The sequence below is a fragment of the Stegostoma tigrinum genome, chromosome 12 (assembly GCF_030684315.1).
Source record: "Stegostoma tigrinum isolate sSteTig4 chromosome 12, sSteTig4.hap1, whole genome shotgun sequence".
In the NCBI taxonomy this organism is placed as follows: domain Eukaryota; kingdom Metazoa; phylum Chordata; class Chondrichthyes; order Orectolobiformes; family Stegostomatidae; genus Stegostoma; species Stegostoma tigrinum.
Genome location: NC_081365.1, coordinates 42439067 through 42466650, shown reverse-complemented (window position 1 = coordinate 42466650; position 27584 = coordinate 42439067). Strand labels below are relative to the sequence as shown.

The window sequence follows — 27584 nt, the reverse complement described above, 5'->3', positions numbered from 1 at the left end:
CACAGGGATCAATGCTGGGGCACAATTATTTACAATATACATTAATGACTGGGATGAGGGAAGTGAATGTACTATAGATAAGTTTGTGGAAGTGGGAAGGCAAATGCTGAGGTTGACAGAGCCTGTAGAGTGGCTAAAATGCTTGCAGTGGGAAAATGTAAGGTTACGCAGGAAGAATAGAGGAGGTGAATACTTTTTAAATAGAGAATGACTGTAGAAAGCTACAGAAGAGAAGGAATTTGGGAGCCCTCATCCATGAACCACAAAAAACTAACACCCAAGTTCAGAGGGTAGTAGGCCTTTATTTCAAAGGGAATAGAGTTAAAATTGTAGGGAGGCCTTGCTAAACTACACTTGTCAGACAACAGCTGGAATATTATGAACAGTTTTGAGCTCCTCATCTAATATTGGAGATAGGCCAGGTAAGACTCCTTATGGAAGGATTGTTACACATGGAGGGGTTGAGTAGATTGGGCCTGTATTTGGAATTTAGAGGAACGAGAGACGGCCTTATTGAAACATACAAGACTTCATGGAATTGAACAGATGGTTGCACACAGTTTTGTTCCCCTTTTGGGGAGTCTACGGCCAGAGGGCATCATCTTGGAATAAGGGATCACACATTTAAGACACAAATGAGGAAGAAATTCTTCCCTGAGGGTGATGATTCTATGAAATTCTTTGCCGCAGAGGCCCGCAGACTAAATATGCTTAATACTGAAATAGAATTAAATCTTTAATTTTATAGGGAAAAGGTGGAAAGGAGAGTTGAGGATTATCGGATCAACCATGAACTCATTGAACGGCAGAACAGACTCAGTGGGCTGAATGGCCGATTTCAGCTCTTAACCCTACCCACACAGATTTCAGAAGGGAGGGAACAATAAAATACTTATGTGAAATCCTACAGAATTCCCACAGTCGAGTAGGGTGGCATGGACTATCAGCCTCTTCCAAAATGGGGAATAGATTACGTGATAGAACAATGTCTTTGTATTGATCCTGACACACTGACACACACACACACACACGTACATACATACATACGTACATACACACACATATATATATATGTCACCATTCTAGGCAACATCATCAGTGAGCCTCCGATGAGCTTCATCGGAGGCTCACTGATGATGTTGCCTAGGATGGTGACGAAACATCTGAAAACTAACCTTCCAGCTCAGCGAGCAAACTCACATCCAGAAACTCAACCTGAGCTGCAAATCTTCTCAAAACTCACTAGCATATATTATATATATTAGCCAATCTGAGTGGTATATTTATCTCAAGCTAGAGAAACATCCGATTGGCATGACTTTTAACCCAGAGTGTATTATTTCCAGCTTGAGAAAAAGATCTAACAAATAATCATAGAGAAGTTTCTTTTCTCTCTCCTGGTAATCCTTAATTGTTCATTAGTCACTGTTAACATTTCTTTTACATGAGTCAGTGTTGAGTAAATCCTGGTTTTCAGTATTTATTATGTGCACCCAGAATGATGTCGCTTCCTAGAAAGTTACAATCTGCAGCCCTTTCCTGTGGTTTTCCATTCTGTTTAAATGGAGCAAATAATTTAAAGGAAGTCCCACTTCCTGGAACATTTAAAAACTTCAGATGACGTGAACTTGACTCACTAAAGCTTTAATGAAATGTTTTCCATTAAAAGAACACATTATGAAATAGAAGATATTGAATGTATTTTAGTTTACTTTCCATTCTAATGATTGCAAGTTAAAGAAATCTCCAAAAATTGGAGAAATGTTCAAACCAAAGAATGTCTTAATGAGAGGATAATTAAACTACACAACTGACAAAAATCCCACATTGATCCTGATGATAGATGTGGTCACAGTAAATATGTATAATGCTACTTGGCACCCCAAAGCTAGAGAGGGTAAGTTTAGGGAGGACTTTGTCTCCTGACTTTCCGCTGTTCAGTTGTGAACTTGTTGAATTTGATTGTCCTGAGTTGTGCTGCCTGTATGTAAGATAGTTAAAGAGGAAAAAAAAGACATGCATTTACATAGCAGTTTCCAGGGCTGCTGGCTAAAATAGGACTTCCCCTTGCCCCACCAGGGTGAATCTTCCAAAGAACAAAGAACAAAGAAAATTACAACACAGGAACAGGCCCTCCGGCCCTCCAAGCCTGCACCGATTGAGATCCTCTGTCTAATCTGTCATCTATTTTCTAAGGGTCTGTGTCCATTTGCTCCATCCATGTACCTGTCCTGATATATCTTAAAAGACGCTAATGTGTCTGCATCTACCACCTCCACTGGCAACACATTCCAGGCACCCACCACCCTCTGCATAAAGAACTTTCCACGCATATCTCCCTTAAGCTTTCCTCCTCTCACTTTGAACTCATGATCCCTAGTAATTGAGTCCCCCACTCTGGGAAAAAGCTTCTTGCTATCCACCCTGTCTATACCTCTCATGATTTTGTAGACCTCAATCAGGTCCCCCCTCAATCTCTGTCTTTTGATTGAAAATAATCCTAATCTACTCAACCTCTCTTCATAGCTAGCACCCTCCATACCAGGCAACATCCTGGTGAACCTCCTCTGCACCCTCTCCAGAGTGTTCACATCCTTTTGGTAATGTGGCGACCAGAACTGTACACAGTACTCCAAATGTGGCCGAACCAAAGCCTTATACAACTGTAACATGACCTGCCAACTCTTGAAGGAAAGCATGCCGTATGCCTTCTTGACCACCCTATTGACCTGCATTGCCACCTTCAGGGAACAATGGACCTGAACACCCAGATCTCTCTGTTCATCAATTTTCCCTAGGGCTTTTCCATTTACTGTATAGTTCGCCCTAGAATTAGATCTTCCAAAATGCATCACTTCGCATTTGCCCGGATTGAACTCCATCTGCCATTTATCTGCCCAGCTCTCCAGTCTATCTATATTCTGCTGTATTCCAGTTTCCTTTTTAACTCAATCTTCTGAGCAGAATCAAATGGACTTTCAGTAGCAAGGCAATCTCTGGCAACTGCTTAGACTGTAACCCTTTACAATCTTGGCAGCATCTTAGGAGCAGGCCTGCTGATGCTGCTTGGCCTGCTGTGTTCATCCAGCTCTACATCTTGTCATCTCGGATTCTCCAGCATCTGCAGTTCCTATTATCTCTCCTTTACAGTGCTCATTTGCTTGAATAGAGAATCCACCCTCACCAACACACGCTTTGGTGGTTAACTCAAAAGCAATTCTTTTCTTCTGTTCATAATAGCAGAATCTGTTGTGGATCCTCTTCCCAAATTTCTCTGCCTGCCTGATTCTGAGAGTCTGTTAAATCTAAAGCACTTGATTCAAGTTTCTGTCTCTTCAGAAAACAGACTCACATGTCCCAGGATGATTTCAAATCCTCGTTTCCGAACTACAACTACATTTTAAAAACCGAAAGTACTGCGGATGCTGTAAATCAGAAACAAAAACAAGTTTGCTGAAAAAGCTCAACGCAAGCTGGAAGAACAGCACTTCATTTTCCACTTGGGGATTCTGCAGCCATCTGGACTCAATATCGAGTTCAATAATTCTAGGGCCTGAACTCTCCCATGTCCCAGCCTCCTACCCCACACATCTGGCCTTGTTATCACTATAGCCTGCCATTACACACTACCTATTGTTAGTCACTAAAACAGTCCCATTAACCACTACTCACCCTCCTAGTGTCATCGTTATCAACTCCTTACTCTGTTCAATTGTTCTCTGTCTTTGGGCTCTATCCTATTGTTCACTCCCAACCCTGAGCCCCTCCCTATTTTCTGCATTTCAACAGTTGTTTTCCCAGCCACCATCAGTTCTGTGGAAGGGTTACCTGACCCGAAACGTAAACTCTGATCTTTTTCTTCACAGATGCTGCTAGACCCACTGACCTTTTCCAGCAGAGATAGTAGGAATTGGAGTTAAAGCAAAGATAGTAGGAACTGCCGATGCTGGAGTATGAGATAACAAGGTGTAGAGCTGTATGAGCACAGCAGGCCAGGCAGCATCAGAGGAGCAGGAAAGCTGATGTTTTGGGTGTGGATCCTGCTTCAGAAATGGGGGAGGGGAAGGGGATTCTGAAATAAACAGACAGAGAGGGAGGTGATGATGGAAGGAGAGCAGATAGGTGGAGAGAAGACAAACAGGTCAGGAAGGCGGGGATGAAGCCAATAAAAGTGAGTGTAGATAGGGAGTTGGAATGGGGGTTGGTCAGTGGGCAGGGAGGGGCGTATAGCTGGGAGGGAAGACGGACAGGTCAAGGAGGTGGGGATGAGGTGAGTAGGTAGGAAGTGGGGGTGGGGGTTGGTCAGTGAGGTAGGAGGAGCGGATAGGTGGGAGAAAAGGCAGACAGGTCAAGGAGAAGGGGATGAGATGGGCTGGTCTTGGGATGTGGTCAGGGGAGGGGAGATTTTGAAGCTTGTGAAGTCCACTTTGAGACCATTGGACTACAATGTTCCCAAGCGGAATATGAACTTTTCCAGCAACTCTGTTTTTGTGCCATTACATTTTACCTTAAATTGAAGAAGTCAGTTTCAAACATATCTGTCGCATGAAGTTCAGAATTTGTAACACACCAATGTGGGAAAAGTAGCAGTACCCAACATGTTTACACAAACATCAATAATCATCAGAATTCTTTTATTTTAGCTATTAGTGGAGAGATAAACATTGGTCAAGAGAACTCTCTCTCTTCTAATAGTGTCATGGTATCTTTTACACTTATCTGAGATAGAAGATGGATTTAAGAGTACTATTTCAACTAAAAATGGAAATTCAGCAGCAAACCCTCAGTGCTGGATTGGGGTGTCAGCTTGGATTTCAGGCCCCTGCAGTGGGACTTAAAAACACAACATTCTGACTCAGAGATTGGAGTGCTACCACTGAGCCACAGCTGAAACTGATATTCAATGCATAGACTTGCAGAAATAGAATAGCTGATTGAATCAAGCACCGGAGAGCTTCTGGCATCTACAGACCCTCAGCATGAAACAATTAAGAACAGAGAGGGAAGTGATGAATTGAGATGGGGTGTTGGGTAGGAAGAACGTAAATAAAATCAAAATACTGCAGATGCAGGAGAACAAGAGTCATCTCAGATTCAGAATGTTAATTCTGGACTGAAACTTAGGTTTTTATGGGTGCTTCAGTAGCATTGAGATTTTGAGGTTTCTTCTCACTACAAGATTTAGCAAGAATTCTTGCTACATCTCACCAAATGCATCTCATTAACTTCTTAACCTGCACCCAACGGAATTCATCTCCTTTGATTCCAACCCCATTTTATCACACACAGTTCCTGTTCAACAGATTTCTGCTGAAAGACCAGCATCCCTGGTACCTGTGCCTACCTTATAAAGCCACCGTGTACCCAGACAAGCAATGGCAATCTGGTTTTATACCTCACTGGCAATCTCCTGACGCAGAAGCTGCAAAGCCACACTGTTCATGACACAACCAGCATGGCTGACCCTCCATTGCCAGTACAACCCCATTCTCTTACTCTTGTCACTATTCATAATGAAGCTAAACACTTTACCTGCCATTAGTAACATTCCATCTCAAAATCCTCTCTACATCATTACTACTCTATCCCAACGCCCACTGTAGACCCACATCTTGTCATTATCCAGCAGGAGAAACTTTATACAAATAAGTAATTGAACAATTCCAAACATGAGCTTTTATTTACAACTGATAAAAGTGAACATGAACAAAATGAATGGAGACTTCAGTTTGCCATCACAAGGCATCATGAGCACAAATAATATAACATTGTCTGATGGCCTGTTGTAGCCAGCTGTCATCTACTGGAAGCATGTTCAATCAGTTCCTGCCTGGCCTGACATAGCTGAGCTCTTTCAGGCACAAAGAAAATTTCCTTCTCTCCATTGTCCTGCTCTTCCTTCCTGTACTTCATCTCCAACTGTCCACCCTGAGCCCTGACATTACAACTTCATGATGCCCATCCTGGTCTTCAATCCACCCCCTGTGGAGGTCACAGTGCTGGTCAGTGCCAATAACACCCCCTCCCCACATCCTCCAATACTATACCAACTACCTCTTGTGAGTTTCCCCTGACATTGTCCTTGTGCCAACTCAATACATTGCCTCTGTCCTTCCCCCATCCTCAGGCACGATTATCCTGCTCCCATTTATCAGTGATCCGCTCCCACTGCCTCTTCATTCCTCACTTGGATCCTCCTCAACAATCAATTCATGGACCCCCAAAGGTTCCTGCCTCTGTGTACAAAGTGTTCCTGCTGCAGCCTGTCAATGTTGGTTGTAGTGTGCCCTGCAATGCAAGTCTCTGCTTCCTAGGCTCCAACAAATTGGTTGGAGAGGTCCCATGAGGATGGTAAGTCTGGATAAGGGGTGTATGTGGCTGATGCCCATGGATTGTGCCTTGCTGTTTTCTGCTGAATAAAATGCAGGCTGGTTGCAGCCATGGCAAACTAACATTGCTAGGTACCTGCTCTGACTCAATGTCAAGAATTCTCAATGTCTAATTTGTTCGGCACAGTTGGTAAGAAAAGCTGAATATTAATAAGGTGCATTATGCAGTTAAGTTGACAAACAACAATCCTTCTTAACTGGTAACTCACCCTTACCTAATGAGAAACTCACCCCACTGCCCTGAAGAAGGACAAAAGCTGCCTCTGTGAACCTATGCAGAGAGCAGCTCCTAATTTCAAGATGGTCTTCGCCAGACATCTTACATGATACTGCTACAAATCTTGCCATAGTCCATATCGTTCACATCCTATAAGATTCCATCATCGGTTTTACTCTCCATAGATGCTACCTGACCTGCTGAGTTTGTCCAGTACTTTCTGTTTGTATTTCATAAACTAAATGTGTTTACTCTGTTTGAAGTTGCTACCTCATGGTAAACTGTTCTTTAGTCAATGTAATTTTGTTGGTGTTATTTTATCAATGATTCTATGTATATAATTTCAAATGATACTATTTCCATTGCAATCATTGTCCTTTGAAACTGTAAATATTAATCAATAAACTTCCTCTAATCAATGCTATCTTTTTGTCCAATGTTTTACTTTGTCATGTGTTTATCTGCATGAATATTGGAACCATTGGTAAGTAACTTGCAGCACAGCATGAGGTTAAAGCACAGATTGTTAACCCATATTGCCAGCTATTTTTCACTGGGTGGATTGACACTCCAGTAGATACAAAACAGAACTGTTTTGGCAACTTCTTTTATCTGAAGCACGTTAGTGAACCAGGAAGGTTTTTTTTTAAGCTACTTTTGTTAGAACAGAAAATGATTTGATAAAGGTTATCTAAAATAATGAAGCATTGGTACAAAGTTGTTAGAAAATGACTGCTTCCAGCGATTAAGAGTTCTTCAATAAGAAAGCCTCATGATTAAACATAAGACAATTTCGGAGGCTCAAAAATGGATATGAGTACGAAAATGCTCAATTAACTGTCATCTATTGCTACTGATACTGATGGCACACATACCTGGTGCAGCTAATGCCAAATGTTTATTGAATAGCTGCACATATCAGCAGGGGATTTAACTGAGACAATAGCAAGTGGCAAGGATGAAGAACTAAAGCTAGTGGTATTCTCGTCCCTGATCTTCCTTCTCTCACATCCCACACACTGAGTTAAATGCTACAAATGGTGTAACTAACCAGCTTCTGTGTTCCCTCCTCATAATGCTACCCTTCTGCTTTCCAGTTTTCAGATCCCCAAGAACTGTTACCTGCTCGGGCTGTGGCAGGACAGAAGAATTTATTGTATCATTACAATATGCACTGCTTAAAGCCAGTCTGTACTTTCTTGAGAGGAAAGGCACCCAATTGGTGTAGTTACTGGAACTGGTTGCAAAATACAGTGCCAGTAAGAAGAAGTCAGAATTATGACACTATAAGATAGAGAGAATGGCCTATGGATTAACCCTAATGTCAGTGAGTGTTAATGGTGTACAGGTTTAGCCAAGTTGTGTAAAGGCAAGTGATAGCAGATAGCTGCAACATCATTGCCAGGAGTCTAGCCCCAAGACTCAGTATGCAGTGCTACAAAAACTTCTATGACCTTACAGGAGGCATCTAGCTCAGTGAATTTATCTTCAAGTCCATCAACTGCCTCTCTAACTATATCCAGGAGATTGCCATTGATCAGAAACTGAACTGGATACACCAAAAATATACTGTGATTGCAAGAGCAGTGTCAGAGGCTAGAGTACCACATGAAGTAACTCACCTCCCGACTTCCTAAAGCCTGTCCACCATCCAAAAGGCACAAGTCAGGACTGTAATGAAATACTCTTCAATTTCTAGGATGAGTGCAGCTCCAACAACCTTTATGAAACTTGACAAAGCAGCCTGCTTGATTGACACCCAACCCATTACCTTAAACACTCTGTGTTACTCTCTCTCTCAATAGCACACAGCCACATCAGTGTCTACCATATACAAAAGTACTGGTACAACTTCCCATTGCTCATTTGAAAGGATTGTCAATAATCTCAACCACTTGCACCTAACAGGACAAGAGCAGCAAACACATGGGAACAGAACAACTTGTAAATTCTCCTCCAAGACACACTTTATTTTGACTGTCTTACCTTCTGTCCACTGACACTGGGTCAAAGTCCTGGAACTCACTCCCTAATAGGACTGTGGGTGTACCCGGCCCATATAGACTTCAGGAAAGTGGCTCACCATCATCTTCCCAAAGGCAATTAGGGATGGGCAAGAAATACTGACCTTCCCTGTGACATCCACATCCCAAGAACAGTTAAGAAAATGGCTAGCACACTCGTCAATACACAACACCCTTTCACCCAGATCCAACAATCCCTATCGTCCATGACTGACGTCTCATAGCCATAACCTCACCCTACTCACAAACATGTAGTATGATCCTAAATCTTACACTCATATCTTATAGTTTGCACACTGTCAGCTATTCAATTATAACAGGCATATCCCCCAAATGCATTGTGCGACTCTCATTGACATGTTTCTTCTCTCTTGCTAGACAAGGTAGAATACTGGAAGTAGAAAATGCTAACTGCTGGGGGTCAGAAAAGGCTGCATAGTCTTATCCTGAAGAAAAAGAAGGTGCTGGCCATCTGATGATTTTAATTGAGACAATGGTAAGTGGCAAAGTTGAAACCATTGAAGGTGGTGGCATCTTTATCCCTGATCTTCCTTTTCTCACAAACCCTGAGTTCTGTGATATAAATAGTGTATGCACCCATATCTTGCCTTCCCTCACCATAATATTATCCTCTGCTTTTCAACTTTGAGATACTAAAGAACAATAAATTGTGTTAGAACAGAAAGAGTTGAAAGAACAGAAATGAAGTGATGATAAAGAAATGTTGCATGTTGCTCTCATGCTTGCAGTAGCAGCTCAGACATTCAAACTCAACTTGTTCCCACCATCGCTTGGGATACTGCTTTACAAAGCAGCGTGCAGGGTGTTGTGGTCTAACAATGTATCCTCCAAAACATTGTCTTCAGCTTCCCACTGACCCAAGTCCTTCTATTCAGCCCAGACTGCTACTTCCCATGTCAAGGAGTTGCAGTCTATTGCTGAGATTAGTATGACACATGTTGAAGATCTTTGTCCTAATTTCAAAGATTCTGCACTGACCACTTACAGATATGTTTGAAGTAGCTTGTTTTCTGCACTTTTCCTTCAGCATGATAAGGGAAATGAACAGAGGTGAGACAGAGCATGATAAGATGCTGGAAAAGAGAGAAGATCAACATGTTGAGGAGGGGGAAGAAAGGCAGCCAAGAGGACGCCATGTCCATGCAGGTTGTGGAGAAAGGAATACTTCCATTTGAATCTGAGCAGGAATCAATGTTTTTAGAAAACGTCTGTTCATTGAGGAAACTGCACTGAACTCTGTAAGCTACAGCAGCCACAACTGCAGCCCTCGAGCAGTGTAAATATTGCATTTTTGGTGGCTCTGATGATGAACATGGGCATTAAAGTTCATGCATGTGGCTCCTTCTAGGCTGAAACATATAATATTTGCAACATCTTGCTGTTTGCTGTCCACAGGTGCATAAAATAGGCCCCTGATGCTTTGTATTCGAAGAAAGCTGAATAGGTGTCATTTTCTATGTCATAAATGCAATCGAAAGACACTCCACATTCTTAGAATCCAGTTACTGTGATTGCAGTGTGCAGACACTCTTCACTCTGCGTTGTAAAGCAGTATCCCAAGCGATGGTGGGAACAAGCTGAGTTTGAATGTCTGAGCTGCTATTGCAAATCAGCAGCTCAATGCCAGGTATCCCAGCTCAAGTAAGGGCAGACTGCATTTGAGCCACCAAGACAAATCAGCAGGTGGGTACTGTGTAACAAGGGTTATCTGCTAACAATACAGTTAAGGAATCCAGTGTGAAACTTATGCACACATTAGCATAATGCATGTGTCAATGCTACCATCCAAATTTGACCGAATAGACAAGTGGAATGCTTCAACTATATTGTTGCTGGAATGTCTGAGAGGAATCTTGAGTGACCTTGTGGTTTGTCGAATGTTACACAGCAACAGTCTCACAGCAGCTCAAAAATCTCTGTTCTAGAATGTTACTAGGACTGCTGAAGTTACATACCTGATGGAGCATAAATCTCCTATCCAGTCAATCCAGGCCCCTCTTTGGGCATTTCATTATGTCTCCCTTCAACAGGGGCATGAGCAAGTAACTGACCTCAATGATCCACCATGATCATATTGAATGAGGGCCAAATGGCCAACTCCTGCACCTATTTTCAATGCTTTTGGGCTCCTCTGTTCAAAAGAAAGAATATGAGCCTATACAATCTTTATGTAACATTTAAAGTTCTCCGGTACCAACAAATCCTTAGGTTTTCACTGTACTCCCTGTGGCAAAATCATATATTTCCTACAGTGTGGTGACCAGAGCTGCACACAGTACTCCTGCTTTAGCCTTACAAATGTTTTATACAATCTTCTTTGCTCTTATATTCTGGCCTTGGCTAAAAGTGACAAGTATCCTGAATACCTCTTCACCGCCTTATCTACCTGTGCAGCTACCTTCGCGATCTCTGCTCCTCTGCACTTTTCAATATCCTGCTATTTATTGTGTATTATAATGCCTTGGTAAATTTCAATGAATACAGTATTTGAGGAGCATTTATACTTTTTTAGGATTAAGAGACCCTTCCACATATTTGGTGAGCTCAGTCTCCCATAGGTTGAATCCTGAAACTCAGAAGAATTGATTCCAGTTTGCGAACTGGAACTCTGTGTTCTGAATTGTTGGACTTGCATTGCCAAAATACACCCTCCCGAATAAAAAGATTTTGAGGTTGATATGTTTAATTGTAAACTATCATCTAATTATTAAAAAAATCCATAGAAAGTAATTGAGTAGTGCACAATATTGGATATGTTAGTTTACTGATTGATTAATAGTTAAGCCCTGCATTGCCATCAGGTTGACTCCATATTGAATCCTGACAATTGAACCCAAGGGTGGAAAGTGCCTTTGATCGTAGACTTTAAACATTAATTTTCTTTCTCTCTCCAATGATGCTAACTTTTTCCAGCATTTCTGCTTTTAATTCAGATCATTCATAATGTGGTCAGTAATGTCCATTTAAGAAAAAAACAACTCATTTTGAACAAGTATCTCCTTTGTCCAATGAGTATTCTTCATTAGATTAGCTACCAAAATGACACACTTTGAGGTGACCAGTGATACATAGATATATTAAAACTTCTAACATTACTAATAAAGAATTTTATTCTCTGACTCAAATGGCATTTGGAACTTCACCAATGCATGTTATTTATCTTTATCTTAATTTGTAACATTACTTATAAAACTACGTAATCTCATTCAAATGTGTACAGATGGGTATTGCCTCCATGCATTTATTGGTAGGCAGTCCAGCTTTGACGAGCCTCCACTTAAAGCAACACCTACCATGATTTGTATATTCAAAGCAATTGTCAATTCTAATTTCAGAGACATGTAATTGTAACAGAACATTGAACTATCATCACTACAACTCTGTTTTACCTTTTAATATTTGCTCTTGTGTATGATGAAATCAGCTTGATTGAAGCAAACTACAAAAGGAGACACTGTACAGTGGGACAATCTAATGCACTGAAATAACTTGGTTAGCACGTGAAAAATAAGGGCAGATTCCATTGGGCAGTTTTCGAGCAAGCGATGGTCAAGGTCTTTGAACTGTATCATCAGCTGAGGCCTGAGCTATTTTAAAGACTAGATCTCAGTTGAATTTCATTGATTAACCATTCTTATTTCTAATGGGCACAAATAGCCAAATTTATTGCAATCTGGAATTTCTAGCAGATCTGGTGTCATTTTAAAATGACCTGGCATCATTATAAGATGCCTCCGTCACTGGCTCCTAGATTCAGGGACATAGCAGTGCAGGTCTTTATGGAACAAATATTGGCCCTTAGGGCAATCCTCTCCCACCCAGATGGCAAGACAGAGTTTTCAACCAGGAAGGATCAGGCTGACATTGTAAATTTAACAGCTATGTCATTGTCGACTCTCACACCTCACCCTCTCCTTAGAGTCATCCTGTGATTTATGTGATTTTCTGGTATAAGGCATTAACTACTTTATGTAACATTGGGCATGTAGACATGCCTTTGGATCATGCAGTCAATCCCTTTATGCAGCTAACATATATCAATGTACATCAGATAGTGGAAGTACTTTAACAGAGGTTAGAAGAAGAGATAATATTTAATTCTGTTAATTACAAAACTGGCCAGGGCATAGACCAGCTGAACTGATCAAATGGTTAACCAATTGTTGCTGAAGAGCTCTCACTGCAAACAATTCAGTCTCCAATCAGCTTCCATTTTAGTTTACAGTTGTTGGAAACTTCCTCATGAAATGGCAGAAGGCAGTTTGAATATGCAGGTCCATTTTGCATGATAACATTGTGCAGAATGCAGAAGATGTCCAGGGTCAGTGCCTGTACTACAGATAGTCCCCAACTATGTGCCATTCACACAAGGGTCAAGGCCTTGCTCACTGATACCTCTCATGACATAGACACAATCACAAGCTTTCAATGAGATGCTGAGGGTTAACTACCTTTCTACTCAAGCAGCCAACCACTAATTTGCTGTCATTGTTCAAAGAGAGGATGAGAGACTGCTTCAATCTCCAGGTGCAATGACAACTGCCAAGAAAGTTCATGACTCACTGACAGTGATGATTCAGTAGCTGAACATCAGTGGAGCGAGTCTTCTCTGAATGTGGAGGTGACTGGCTCATTGGGTGGTGGCCTGATGACTGTGTGGGTGCAGTCAATCACAGCTTGATCCTGTGGCTTAGCAGCACACCTCCAGTCCTCTTCTGTAAATTGTTGGCTTTCTTGGGAAATGAAATGAAATAGTTGGTCTTTGGCAGAGAAGTTATTTGACCTGTTTGGTTTCAGTCATGGACGGCATTTTTAAAAGAATATGATTGATGCCAGCTTCTGGAACCTAGCAAGGCCAAATAAACTGTATGCCATTCATTCACATTGATCAGCGGGCCAGTCAATTGTAGCTATTGTTTTAAGACACTGCAGTGGACTTTGGGTGAAATTTAAACTTTAACGTCATAGTAGATGGGTTAGATTCAGGTGTAGGTTTCTCAGAGGGCTACGTTTAAGCTGAAGTACTGTTTGTAGATTAGGGAGTGCTCCCAAATTCCCATCATTCAAATACTATTGCAGGTAATGTTTGGATCCCCCTGTGGGAGTGAGTTTTGGAGTGGGGAACATATCAGAAAGGAAATATAGATATTATTGAAGCATGTGGAAGACCTGTTTATCATTAACAAGTCCACCTCGTGTACTCTTCTTGCTCTGTTAATCAAGTCCAGCATCCCTGGAGACACAGAGTCTCCTTATGCACTGATGCTCGAAACTCACAGTAAGTTATTCTGTGTTTATGAACTATTGGTAGGGTAAGAGTACCTGAGAGCTGTTGACCTGTAACAGTAAGTCCTGGTTTCTGAACCTACTGCTACTCTTTTTGCTCATCCAAACTTTCAGTTTCATGCCCCTTTAAATTGTGCTTTCAGTTTCCAGTTCTACCCTGCCTGGTGATACTGGATGGGCCCAGCACTGTGGTGCTTTCTCTGTTTCAGGTTCAGCCACCATGGTGATCCTACTAGTATAATTGGACATTAATTTGAATACATTTCAGAGGCTCTGCCTGCTTCTGACATTATGGCTGGGTCACCCTACAAAGAGCCCCCAACACAATACTGGTGGACAGATTGGGATTGAGATCCAGGCTAATGATATCTCTGCTAGTGACGATAAAAAAAATTCCATGGAATTCACTCAATATACAACTGCACTGGAGCTGTTTTATCATGAGACATGGGAGTTCAAAAAGGTTCAAACTCTTTGCTAATGCTCAGTATCAGTGAATGTAGTTGTCACCATAGTAACCAGTGCCTAGTAACTGCTCCAGTTCACAGCATTATTTTTATCGACTTTGCTTTACAGCGGAAAAAAAAATCTGTAAAATTAGAAGGAAAATGTGCTTTACAGTTTATCAAATGTGAAAAATTAAATATATGTTGGTTTTGGGAGAGACATATTGTAACCACAGCACTCATTCTGCTTATGGGAAAAGACTTGAGTAGCACACTCATGATTTTAGGAATATTAATCCAGCTAAAAAATGGTTGATCAAATGGATATCAAAAAGATCCTGTGACTAGCTAAACAGCTCACTGTTCTCCTAAGTGAGTTTCAGCTCTGGCCCATTCTGTCAATGTGATCTTTCCTACAACCACAAGGATCAGTTCTGCCCAGTTTGCTCAGCTATCATAAAATGCTTAAGGTGCTGGAGAAAATACAGCTCCTCTTAATGGTTGTGGTGCTGTTTTGATGCTGGTTAAGACTTGTTTCATACTCGCATTAGGCAGGAGATGCTTAAGAAATGCCTGTGCTGACTCGCGTTCAATTTTCTGTCTGTTCCTACTGGGTGTTTCTGGGCGTTTCCATTGTCTCACGCTACCTTTGCTTCTGACTTGGAGTGTGAATTCTGGCTGCTTCAGCCGCCCTTCAGTATTTTATCCTAATGATCATTCATTATGTAACATTCCAGCAAATGAATGTCAGAGGGCTATTTAACTGTGGGGGCATCAAGGCTAAGCCTGGCCCAATACTTACAAGCGTGCTTTCTGATAAGGTTGCTCGGTAAGATGAGAAACAACTGCCAATTTTTCTCTGTGCTAGTTTGGAAATGTAAAGATCAATCATAACGTCTCTGTAGCCATCCTGCCTGTGGTTTGTTCAGGCTTTCCTGCTCTATATTGCTCAGTAACACACTGCACAGAATGTTTACCCACAAGCCATATTTCAACAATGCCAAATGAACTGATTCATCCAACTCCTCTAAGGCTGGATCCACACCTTAGGTGATATTTATAGAGGTGTGACACATGATGACTTGCATACTTGGTGCATTCCAACAAAACCTCAAGTGGGTGGGTGAGGCTGCATCCTCCTTCCAATGTAAATTCACAAGAAGAGATCGCTGTTTGTGTTGTGAAAAAAAAGTGCTTTCTTAATGTTCTTATACCTGGAATGCAGATACTAGGTGTTGCAGATCCTTTGCTACATGTGCCAGATGTGGCCCAGCTTTCTTTCATTATTTTCTACATTTGGAGATTTTCCAATCCTCGCATTTTTCTTGTTCCATAGTATATGATTCAATAGACCATCACAGTGTACATTCTATTTGTTAAAGTTTTGTAGCAACAATCTAGGATTGTGAATGAAAAATTAGCCCTCTAATCCATGTTACCTCTGACTCAGGGTTATTTGCAACATAGTATGTTATAAAGCTAATCTGCAGTGCCCTCATATTCATTTTTTAAATCAAGTGTTTAGTGCTTGAAATTGACTTTCTGTCAGTTTCTTTATATTTGATAGTCTTCCTCTCAAACATATGGTGGCAGTTTACTACATACAGATGCTAGACAAATGCAAGTTGTTGTTTCTGAGCTATGGAGACTGTCTCTGCACAAACTGCTACCTACTGTGCCAATGGGTTAAGTTGTATTTCTGCTTGGCAAAATCACCAAATGTTTTGCCATACAGTTACAGAGGACATCACTCACATGGTCACTTGTAGCATTGTACTTCACAACTGTGTTCAATAGGTAATGAATGGCTTCTGTACGAGAGCGCAAAGTTACTACGTTACCTTCTCAATGGCTGCTAGCAGCTAGAATGAAATCACTTTGGAACTTACACCAAGTATACAGGCTCCTTTGTGTACAGTGCTCGCTATACTCCCCTCTTGGTTATCTGAAGATGAATTACCAACATCCCCAAACAGGAAATTCTATGCCCTCAGATGTCTGACAGCTGGCTAAGTGTTGTCCTTCTAACCCCTTCAAGATGCAGTTTTAGCTGTCGGCTTTCTCCCCTCGTTTCCTCTTCCTCAAGGACATTCATTTGAAATCCTCCACAGATTTCAGAAATACATAACATGCAGCAATTTACATTGATTCCAGAAACCCTGTGTGAATAGTACTGTGATCCTGTTTTGCTCAATTAGTATCATAAAATGTAAAACTGCCAACTTCCTGCCAGACCATAGGGCTACTCTCTCATTAGACAGAGACAACTACTGGTGGTTTAACCTGAGGGTCACCACACCTCAAATGAGATTAAAAAGCAGAGCCCTTCATGATAACTTCAACCAGTACAGAAATTGAACCCACATTTGTGGTATCACGGTGTATTGCAAACCGGGCATCCAGCTAACCAAGCCAAACAACCCCATAGGATCATAGCATTCGTGGAATCAGAGTATTTTTACAGCACTGAAAGTGGCCACTCAACCAAATATGTTTGTTTCAGCTGAGAAATGAGCAACTCAACCTAATCGCATCTTTCAGCATTTGGCCTGTAGCTCTACAGCATATGAACCCTGAGCTGCAAATCTCGATACCTGTGAAATGAAGCAAGGCTTTATGTCTTGGCTATCTTTTGAGGTAGTAAGTTCCAAATGTCAACTACTCTCTGGATGGAAAGCATTTCTTCATCTCCCTTCTAATCTTTCTACCAATCGCGTTAAATCTACACCCCCTAGTCATTAACCTCTATAACCTCTTTGATACAGTAAATTGGCGCTTCCCATCCACTCTTTCCAGACCCTTCACAATTTCATATAACTCAGCTACCTCTGTTCCAGGGAGAACTACTCCAGCCTGACTCATTTTTCCTCTCCTGGCGATGTCCTTGCAAATCTTCTCTGCAGCCTTTATGGTATAATTTCATTGGCTGCAGCATGCTGATGGTCAGCTTGTTGTTTCTGCAGCTCATAGAAGTGCTGTGCATCAGACTCTGCAGAATTCCCAGTGTAACAGATCAGTATGGGAACTTTATGGGACTTTGAAGATTCCAATGGGGAATTCTCCCGAGTCTGGGACCTCTGAAAGAAACCATGAAAGGTAGAGATTTACAGGGTTCTGTTACAGTTAAATTACTAGCTTTTTAGGAAATGTGAGACAATTAAAGATGCATTCTAGCTCCTGGGTAATGTGCAAACAGATCCTCAACTTACCACACGATGCCCTAACCTACTACAACTGAGCACCTATACCCCATCTGATTGTGACCCTGAACTGACACCCCCACTCAGCCCAGGACCCAACGAACCGCTCTCTTTCCAGGATCTGACACTCTCACGGACCCTCCATTCAGCTCAGGACTTAACGTGCCCTTGCCCCAGAACTGAAGAACTCTTTCCACCCAAATTCAAAATCCCATCTCACCACCAGGCACACTATACCCATCTTCTCACCTGCTACACCTCAGTACATGCAATAATAATAAATCAAATCAAATCAAATCCAACTCTGCTGGACTAGCTATCCCTCACCCATCCTGCCTGGGTCCCCTCCCCACCAGTACCTGACACCTTATTCTGCTGGCTCCTACTCCTGTTCTTATTGACCCTGGCAGCCTAACCATCTGGCACCCAAATGTCACACCTGCCTTGCATACTTACCCTTTCACAGGAGTTGTCAAAGTGGCTGTCTGTGATGCTGAATATTTAAATCACAGAAAACTGCAGCTGCTGCTATGCAGAAGAGGTCGTGGTTTAACTTCATATGACTCTATGGCACTTCGAGGGACCTGTCAGATTTACAGTACAGTCAACATTTCTAAAGGAACCCTGATTGGAATCTCCTGTCAGCAGTGCAGAACTCATAACTAACATAAAACAGAAGGAGCAAATTGGCAATCAGGGTGTGATTCAAATCCTTGAAAACAATCTGGTTCATTTTTCTTCTTCTTGTGCTCACAGTACACAATTTTACCTAACTAATGATTTATATAGTGCAAACATAGCCTTCCCACTCTCTCATTCTATACTTCAGCTAATAAGGAAAGGATTCCTTATACCTTGCTAATCTCCTTATTGGTGTGTCCTGCTACCTGAAGGAATCTGTGGATTCTTACTGTAATTAAAGTCCCTAACTTCTGGTCCACCTCTCAGTATTGCCCCATTAACTGCATATATAGATCACGATGACACCTTAACTTTCCTTTTACGTGTTCATCATGAGTCACAGGCATCTAATGATAACCATGAATCCATTCATTCCATGAATGCTGGAAAACACCATGTGGTTCATTAATGTCCTTCAGGGAAGGAAGCTGCTATCCTTACCTGTTCTGGCCTATGTATGACTGTAAACACACAGCAATGTGGTTTACTTTTAACAGCCCTCTGGGCAACTAGGCATTGGCAATGAATGCTGGCCTGGCCAACAATGCTGCCGTCCTGTGAATGAATGAAAAGAACTAAATAAGTTGTAGCTAAGAGCAAAATACTGAAGGTGCTGGAAATCTGAAACAAACAAAGAAAATGTGGAAGAAACAGAGTTAATGTTTTGAATCTGATTGTGACTCTTCCAGACTTCAGACTCTGAAGAAATGTCGTACTGTAAAAACATTAACTCTGCTTCTCCTTCCTAAGATGCTGCCAACCTTGTTATGTATTTTTCTCCAGCATTTTCTGAAATTGTTGCAGCTCCCTGGTCAGAGGCTTATATGTTTCTTCTGTAGCAATGAGTTCTACAGTTTCACCACCCTCTGGCAGAAGAAATTCCTCCTCATTTCAGTTCCCCAGGATTGTCCCTTCACTGGGGGTTGTTGTTGCACATCAGAGGAAACACTGGTCATTATTATAATGTAAGAACTGTGGCAATTAATTCACACACAACATACACACATGTGTTGTTGGAGAGTGAGTGGGGTGAAATGGGGGTTGGAGACTGGATGTGGGATCTTCTGGTCAATTCCCAGACTGTGGTTAGGTATTTCATTACGAGAAGACGACATGGTGAAGATTGAAATATGGGACCTGACATCTGTAGAGATGGGGACAGGCAAGCCTCCTATGACAAGGGAAATACACCAATTGCTCCCGGCCCACAAGTAGTGCTGTAAATGCATTTGCAATATGAATTCAGTCCTTCTCACCTCCTTTTACAAACTGGACTTCTCAAGATCTGTACGACCTAGTAAAGTGTAAACCCTGTAAAGTGGAAGAATGCTGCCTCCTTAGAAGTTTAGACGTTGAAACTGTATAGGGCATCTCAGCCCTATCCTACCCATGTTCAAATTGGAACTGGATGGTTTGAGGTTGTGTTTTGAAATTAGAATGATTTTAATTTCTCACCCAACCCAAATACACCCATTTTTGGGAGGTGCAATTGTTCCCTACAGGTTAGACTCAAAGAGCAGGAGTTTATTTCACAAGGTCCTATTTCTTGTGTAGTGGAAATTTCTGACGAGGCACTCAGTTGAATTTCCCGAAATCTGTTCCACCTGCAAGAGAATCTGTCCTGGGGTGTGCTCTTCATGATGTCAACTTTAGGGTCTATGTCTGACAGAGTGATTTCACTTTTCTCTCTTCAGTTGTTTTGGACATACCATATAATTCCAATGTTTCCTGCTTTTACTTCAAACGCTTAAATGACAGTTTATTTAAAATACTTCATTTATCCAGCCCTGGTTTATGGAAGGATCATAGACTCATAGGATAGAATCATAGAATCGCTACTGTGTGGAAGCAGGCCATTTGGCCCATCGAGTATACAGGAATCATCCGAACAGCACCCCACTCGGACCCACCATCCTCCACCCTATCCCTGTAACTCTGCATTTTCCACGGCCAAGCCACCTAACCTGAACATTTTTGGGCTGTGGGTGCATCTGGGGGAAGCCCACCCAGACAGTGGAAGAATGTGCAAACTTCACACAGACAGTTGCCCAAGGGTGGAATCAAACCCAGGTCCCTGCCTGTTAATGCATTCGAGGTAATTCCAAAAAGGTTTGCTAGGTTAACACCTGGATGAGTTGGTTGTCATGTGAGGAAAATTTTGGTGAAATAGGTTTGTATCTACTGAAGTTTAGTAGAGCAAGAGGTGACTTGATTGAAACATGTAACGTACATACAATATAGGACATATAAGTAGTCTTGACTGAGTGGATGTGGTGAGCATTTTTTCCAAGATGGTGAATCTGGAACTAGGGCTCACTATTTAAAATTTAGGGCTTGACCATATATAAAAGACATTTATCAAGATTTTTCTGTCACAGGGTCATGAAGTTTTGCAATTCCCTTCCTTAAAAAGCTGATGGAAACAGAGCCTTTACATATATTTATGATAGAGTCGATAGATTCTTTAACAAGGGCGAATAGTGAAAGATGATCAGATACGGACAGTGAGGTCACAATCAGATCAGCCATCATCTTATTGAAAGGTGGATTAGGCTCAAGGAGATCAATGGCTTACCGCTATTCTCCATTTGTATGCTCGTGTGGATGAGATGCCAGATATCTTGATGAAAGTGATAGAATTATTATTTGGAATGCTCCTCTCCCAGCACTGGAAGTAGTATTTAATAGAGGGCTTCTTTGACATGCACTTTCTCATTCTCCCACCCACCAGATAGGAGTTAGATGGTAACACTCTCCGACATGGAAGTCAGAGTAGTTACTTGACAATTTCAACTTGCTGCTTGCTCCTCCACATCTCTGTCCTGGGCACTAGGCACCAACATCTCAGGCATCATCCAAGGACAGCGACTGCATGCAACGCATGTCTAAGGCCCTCTGTATTCAACACCTATCATCCTCACCACACCATCATGGTCCACCTTTAGACTAGAGTCATAGAGCACAGAGCTACATGGCACAGAAACAGACCCTTCGGTCCAACTCATCCATGCTGACCAGATACCCTCAAGTAATCCAGTCCCATTTGCCAGCATTTGGCCCATATCCCTCTAAAGCCTTCCTATTCATTTATCCATCCAGATGCCTTTTAAATGTTGTAATTGTACCAGCTTCCACCCCTTCCTCTGGCAGCTCATTCCATACATACACCACTTTGTGTGTGAAAAGGTTTCCCCTTAGATCCCTTTTAAATCTTTCCCCTTTCACCTGAAGCCTATGTCCTCTAGTTTTGGACTCTCCTACCCTGGGGAAAAGACCTTATCTATTCATCCTATCCATGTCCTTCATGATTTTATAAACTTCTATAATGCCACCCCTTAGCCTCCAAAGCTCCAGGGAAAATAACCCCAGACTATTCAAATTTTTCCTTTGGCTCAAACTTTCCAAACCTGGCAACATCCTTGTAAATTTTTTCTGCAACCTTTTAAGTTTTGCAACATCTTCCTTATAGCAGGGAGATCAGAATTGAATATAGTATTCCAAAAGTGGCTTAACCAATGTGCTGTACATTTGCAACGTGATCTCTTAATTCTCTTACTCAATGCACTGACAAATAAAGCAGGTGTACCAAGTACCTTCTTCACCACCCTATCGACCTGTGACTTCCTGCATTTCAATGTTGCACTATGGAGCAGACTGGCACCTTTCACAGCAAAGCTGTTGCTTGGATATTGTGCACAGAGACACTAACCTGGATTGTGGATTGGGCTGGGTATATCTCAGGGATCATCATTTGCTCTCTTAGTGCCTGCTTCTATGCTCACAGTGTCTCTGCCTCCACTTTGCCATTTGCACTTTTCCCCCTCAGCCAGAACTTAATGACTCACAGCATTTCCATCTTGCCTGGTTGTTTAGCACAGACACAAAACCAGGCAGCCTGTTATGCTTGCCAGCAGTGATCAGTCAATGGGTTTGCCATGTTACTGTACAACACCATATAATGCCAATTCCACATCAGCTCTGTAAGTGTACGTATCAAGCATACTGCAAGTGCATCAATTAAGGAGCCATGCCTCAGGCAAATCATCCTCAGTCAAGGCAAGGGAATCACTCTTCAGGGGTTCTTGGCATAGAAAGCCAAGCACAGCCACTGATATCAATCCAGAGCCTTGGGTATGGTTAGTTTGTTGCTTGAGATCGTCAGATTCAGGGGATTCATAACTTGCCAATCTGGGGAATGGTCAGGGTCCACAAGAGCAGACAGTCTGGGGAGTTGCTAAGAGTCTGATAGGAAATTGCACAGAGATCAGTCTGGCCACTCAGCAGTCTGGGCTGTGTGTCCAAGTCAGTCAGTGGGACAGGTCAGTCAGTCTGGGGAGTCTGTTGACTTAATGGTGAGTGAGGTTACTAAGGAGGACTGCAGTGAGAGAGAAGCTGGGGAATGCAGTCGTGGGGATGAAAGGCAGCACGCTGCATGCAGAGGGGACAATAGTTGTAAAGGGAGGCAAATCAATATAAAATGAGGGGACAATAAAGCATTAAGGGAAACGGGTAATGTGGGGTGGGTTTTCACTGATAATCAGCATGTCCCTTCGATGGGGGATAGCACATGACTATATCAGATGTGTTGGTTCAATAAGACCAGCCAGGCCTGAGGGGGTAAAGTGGACAGATAAACTTTTAGATAGACAGGTTAGTTAGGCAAGTGAGAAGTTCAAAGCCAATGGAGTCACAGTGAAGTGAATGTGCCCACATAGGTGCCCACCCTGGAAAAGAGGCTGAGATTCATTGTATGAGATGTGACCAATGTTTTCTTCCACCAAATAAAAGTGCAGAATGGAGCTGAAAACGTCTGACATCACTTTGTGACGGGGCAGGATGAATGTTTCACTCTGTGAGGAGGTAGGCTTCATTTTTGAAGGACGTGAGACCCTTTAAAAGATAATAGCATTAAACAGCCACTGGCACAGTACAAGGGAAAGATATCTGTGAGCTCTACATGTTGTACAGAAACCTTAAGGCATTGATCTACTGTGTGGCGTATAAATTGTGGCCCCACACCCTTTTTGTCCCCATCCTGCAGCGTCAGTAATCAATGTCACTAATGACTGTGTAACATTAACAACGTATTCTGGCCTGGGAAAATCTACCTCAGTTACCAAAGTTGGAGGATCCCACCCATAGCCCCGCACATGGTGCAGGAGCTGCTCACTTCACACTTTGGATCATAGAACCTCATGTAATGCAGACGATGGCTCTGCTCTACATTTCTCATGTTATCATTGCTGCTGGACAGACATTCGCTCACCCAGCTGGTGATGAATAGTGAACATATATTTAAAAATGTGGGAATGTATTTCCAATGAAATTTCATCTGTGCCGTCTATGTGCCTCTTCCTTTCTGCCTTTTCCTCCAACTCTGTCTCAGTGTAATCCCAGAGTCCACAGCTGGGGTGGAGGAGGAGGTAGTCAGCCCTAGAGAGGAGCCAATAGGCCTTAGAGTCCTGGTGAAATGACCCTGGGGCTATCTCTGCCATCTCTGGCGTGTGCTGAGAGGAGATTTCTGGGGAGGATCTAACTCTGGTTCCTCTTCCAGTTGGCTGCCTTTCTGCCCTGCCCTGTCTCCTGGCAAGGAAGGACCGCTGTCATGAAATAGACAAACCCTTGATGTGACTCACAGGGTGAGGCGAGGTGAGGTGAGATGAGGTGAGAGTGACAGCCCTTGACATCAAGCCTTTGGCCATTTGGACATCAAGGAGCTCTAGCAAAACTGTAATCAATGGATTTCAGGGGGCAAACTCTCCACTGGTAGGAGTCATACCTGGCACAAAGGAAGATGGTTGTGGTTGTTGGAGGTCAGTCATCTCACCTCCAGGACATTTCTGCAGAAGCTCCTCAGGTTTGTGTCCTAGGTCCAACTATCTTCACTGCTTCATCAATGACCATCCCTCTATCATAAGGTCAGAATGGGGATGTTCGCTGATGATTACTCAATGCTCAGTTTTGTTTACGACTCATCAGATACTGAAACAGTTCATTTTTAAATGCAATAAGATTTGAAAAATATCCAGGCTTGGGCTGACAAGTGGCATTTAACATTCATGTCTCCAAATACCAGGCTATGACCATCACCAATAACAGACAATCTGACCACTTCCCCTTGACATTCAATAATGTTACTATGACTGAATCCCCCACTATCAACATCCTGGGGATTATCATTGACCAGAAACTCAACTGGTCTCACACAGTGGCTACAAGAGTAGGCCAGAGACTAAGGGTTCTGCAGTGAGTAATTCACCTCCTGACTTCCCAAAGCTGCCCGCCATCTACAAGGCACAAATCAGGAGTGTAATGGAATACTCTCCAATTACCTGAATAGGTACAATCCTAACAACATTCAAGAAGCTCAATACCAACCAGGACAAAGCAACCTGCTTGACTGGAACCACACTCAAACACATCATGTTCAGTAGCAACAATGTGTACTATGTACAAGACGGCACTGCAGAAATTCACCAAAAATCCTTGGACAGCACCTTTCAAACCCATGATCACTTCCATCTAGAAGGACAAGGGTAGCAGATACATGGGAAAACCACTACCTCCAAGTTCCCCTCTTAAGCCATTCACCACCCTGATTTGGAAATATATCGCTTTTCCTTCACTGTCACTGGTTCAAAATCCTGGAATTATCTCCTTTAGGGCATTGTGGATCACCTCACAACATGTGGACTGCAGCTGTTCAAGAAAGCAACTCAACACCAGATTCTCAACGGCAACTAGGGATGGGCTATAAATGCTGATCAGTCAGCGAAGTCCATGTCCCATAAATGAATTTAAAAAATGGAACTTAGCTGATTTCTGGTAAAATTCAGCTCATAATCTCTAAATCTTTTCTGAAATATGCATTTTGATATTATCTTTGCATGCAAGATAACTACTGATATGATTAAAACTATATACATATGAGGAAGTTTTAATATACTCCAATCATACAAGGCTTAGATTAGAAGTAGCAAGACCAAAGGAAATTGAGATCCTAAGCATCTCTTTCCCAACAGATAATATTGTTTCAAGGTAAGAGTTACAACAAATGTAGATTTGTTGATATCTGACAAATTCTATGAGTAGATTGACAAGTATATAATTTCAGTGCAGTCAATATTCTCCAGTGATAGTATGAAAGTGACTTCAGTTGTGCATTGGAGCAGTCATGAAAGTATCTGGTTTCAAACTATTTAATTTTATTTTAATTTTTTTTGGTTAATTTTATAAAATTTTCAGCTTATTCAGCAAAATCCTTGCTGCAAAAAAATGTAATTTTGACCAACTTTCATGTGCTATCAAAATACTTTGGAGTTACCTTGATGTTAATGACTAGAAATCAGATGACTTTCTGGCAGTGTGTCAGCTTCTTCAAATGATGCTTCTGCAGAGCATGTATGTCAATGGACGATGGTGTACGTGTATTTTGCTGGTATAAAAACGTATGCATTCTGTCTATTTGATATTGATATTATGTCATTGTAAGTATGTTTCTCTGTCTGTCACCTAGCAACAATAGGGCCAAGAGTATTTTGTGAGCTGCAAAATGACAAAGCCTGAGTGGGACCAAAGATTAGGACCATCCTAGACACTATCTATGACCATAGTCCACATTGTCTGGTCAGAGACATTTAAGTATGTTGGTTAGACAATTACAGTGTTGCTGCAAGTAAAGGGTTAGCTATTTGCTGATGATTTTAAAATTATTTGACAATTGTTCCAGTTTGTAGAAAGATAGCTTCTGAATGCAATTGAGCGCAATAATAAAACAGGTCAAATAAAATTGAATCCAGAATTCTTTGAAATGATTGATGACAGCAGGAGGCAGATAAATATACACCTGCAGATGGATGTATTGTACATGCAAAGTTCCCTCCGATGGAAAATGTCAGAAGTTATCTTAAAAAAGGTTGGAAGCTGGAGGAGTTGTTCTCTGTTGATTTACCACTGTGAAAGACAAGATATTTGAGGTGGCAGTTTTGTAGAATGCTGGTGGCAATTAGATTTCAAAAGGCTTGCAACAGTATTTAACGCACAGGTCATTAACCAACATTTTTGGGTGGTCTCCAGTAGAATCAAATTATTGCCTATTTGCACGATGTGGGTGAGGAAGATTTTGGTAAATTTAGCTCTCCTTTCAATTTTTAACCGTACTGGCACATTTCATCTGGAGATACAGTGGGACCACATGGGAAGGCTGAAAAATTTCATCCCTACATCTACTGAAGTCATGTAAACTTACATTTCATTATGCTTTTTATCCTGTTCTTAAAACTTGATTCCATACAGTCAGAAACCTGATAATGCCCTCTGTTACTGATAAAATTGCTGCCAAGACTCTCCATGTTAGTTATTCAGCTTGGAAGAAACTTACTTTAAAATATACTACCACCAATAAATCTTACTGAATATGTTACAAGGCTCTTAACTGACTTCCTCGAGAGTTCTGATTCACAAGCAAAAAATGTAATAGACTGTGAATCATGTTTCCTTTTGAAAACAACTATGCTTCCTCCCCAAGTTGATTCAATTTACTTAATTTTCTTTAGTTTGAAGATATCAGAATGAGTTTTAATTATACGCTAAATATTTTCCATGGCAGGTTTCAAACATTGACAACGGAGGCACCAAAGCACTTATGAGTCAAAGGACAGCACATGGAAAATTGGAAGCAGGCAGTACGGCTGCAGGATTCTCTTTTGAACTACTGGATCATTTATTTCAATTGGCTTCAGCAAAGCCAGTCATCTGCACCCGCAGTATAACAGAGGGTCTTGGTGGAATGCTGCAAGCTCACCAAATAAGATCATCACTGAGTTGAAATGGGTACAGAGTTCACATAGGCTGGATGTATTTGATTGTTAATTTGTTGATGAATCTATATGTAATTCTGCAAAATAAAACATGATTTTCTTTCAAAAATGCATTCACGACGCAGGTGTTGCAAACAATGTCAACACTGTTGATCATTGTAATTGTACTTATGGAAGTGTTGGTGAGGTGCCTTTTTGAACTCCTACTGTCCTAGTGGCCCAAATATTTCCAATGAGGAGGTGGTGGTGGGGGAGTTGACCCAGCCATGATTAAGGAACATAATTTGAAGCCAGACATATGAGGGGAGGGGAACCTAACTTGTAGATGGTGTGCTCCCTTACATCTGCCACCTTTGACCTTCTGGGAGGTAGAGGTTGCAGTTTTGGGAAATGCCATTGAAGGAGCCTCGGTGAGTTGTTTCAGTGCATTTTATAGATGGTAGTCATGTTCATTGGTGTTCAATGGCATTACCGTCACTGAATTCCCTATTATCAACATCC

General features: G+C 41.8%; 1 long non-coding RNA gene across 1 annotated transcript in view; it reads left to right on the top strand.

Moving 5' to 3' along the window:
* LOC125457066 (uncharacterized) overlaps nt 1-27192 on the top strand; it is a 91948-nt gene extending 64756 nt beyond the window's left edge. The window contains exons 3-4 of the long non-coding RNA XR_007248559.2: nt 9009-9126; nt 26873-27192. This is a non-coding gene — a long non-coding RNA (uncharacterized LOC125457066). The remainder of the gene's footprint in view (nt 1-9008; nt 9127-26872) is intronic.
* Nucleotides 27193-27584: the final 392 nt, after the last annotated feature.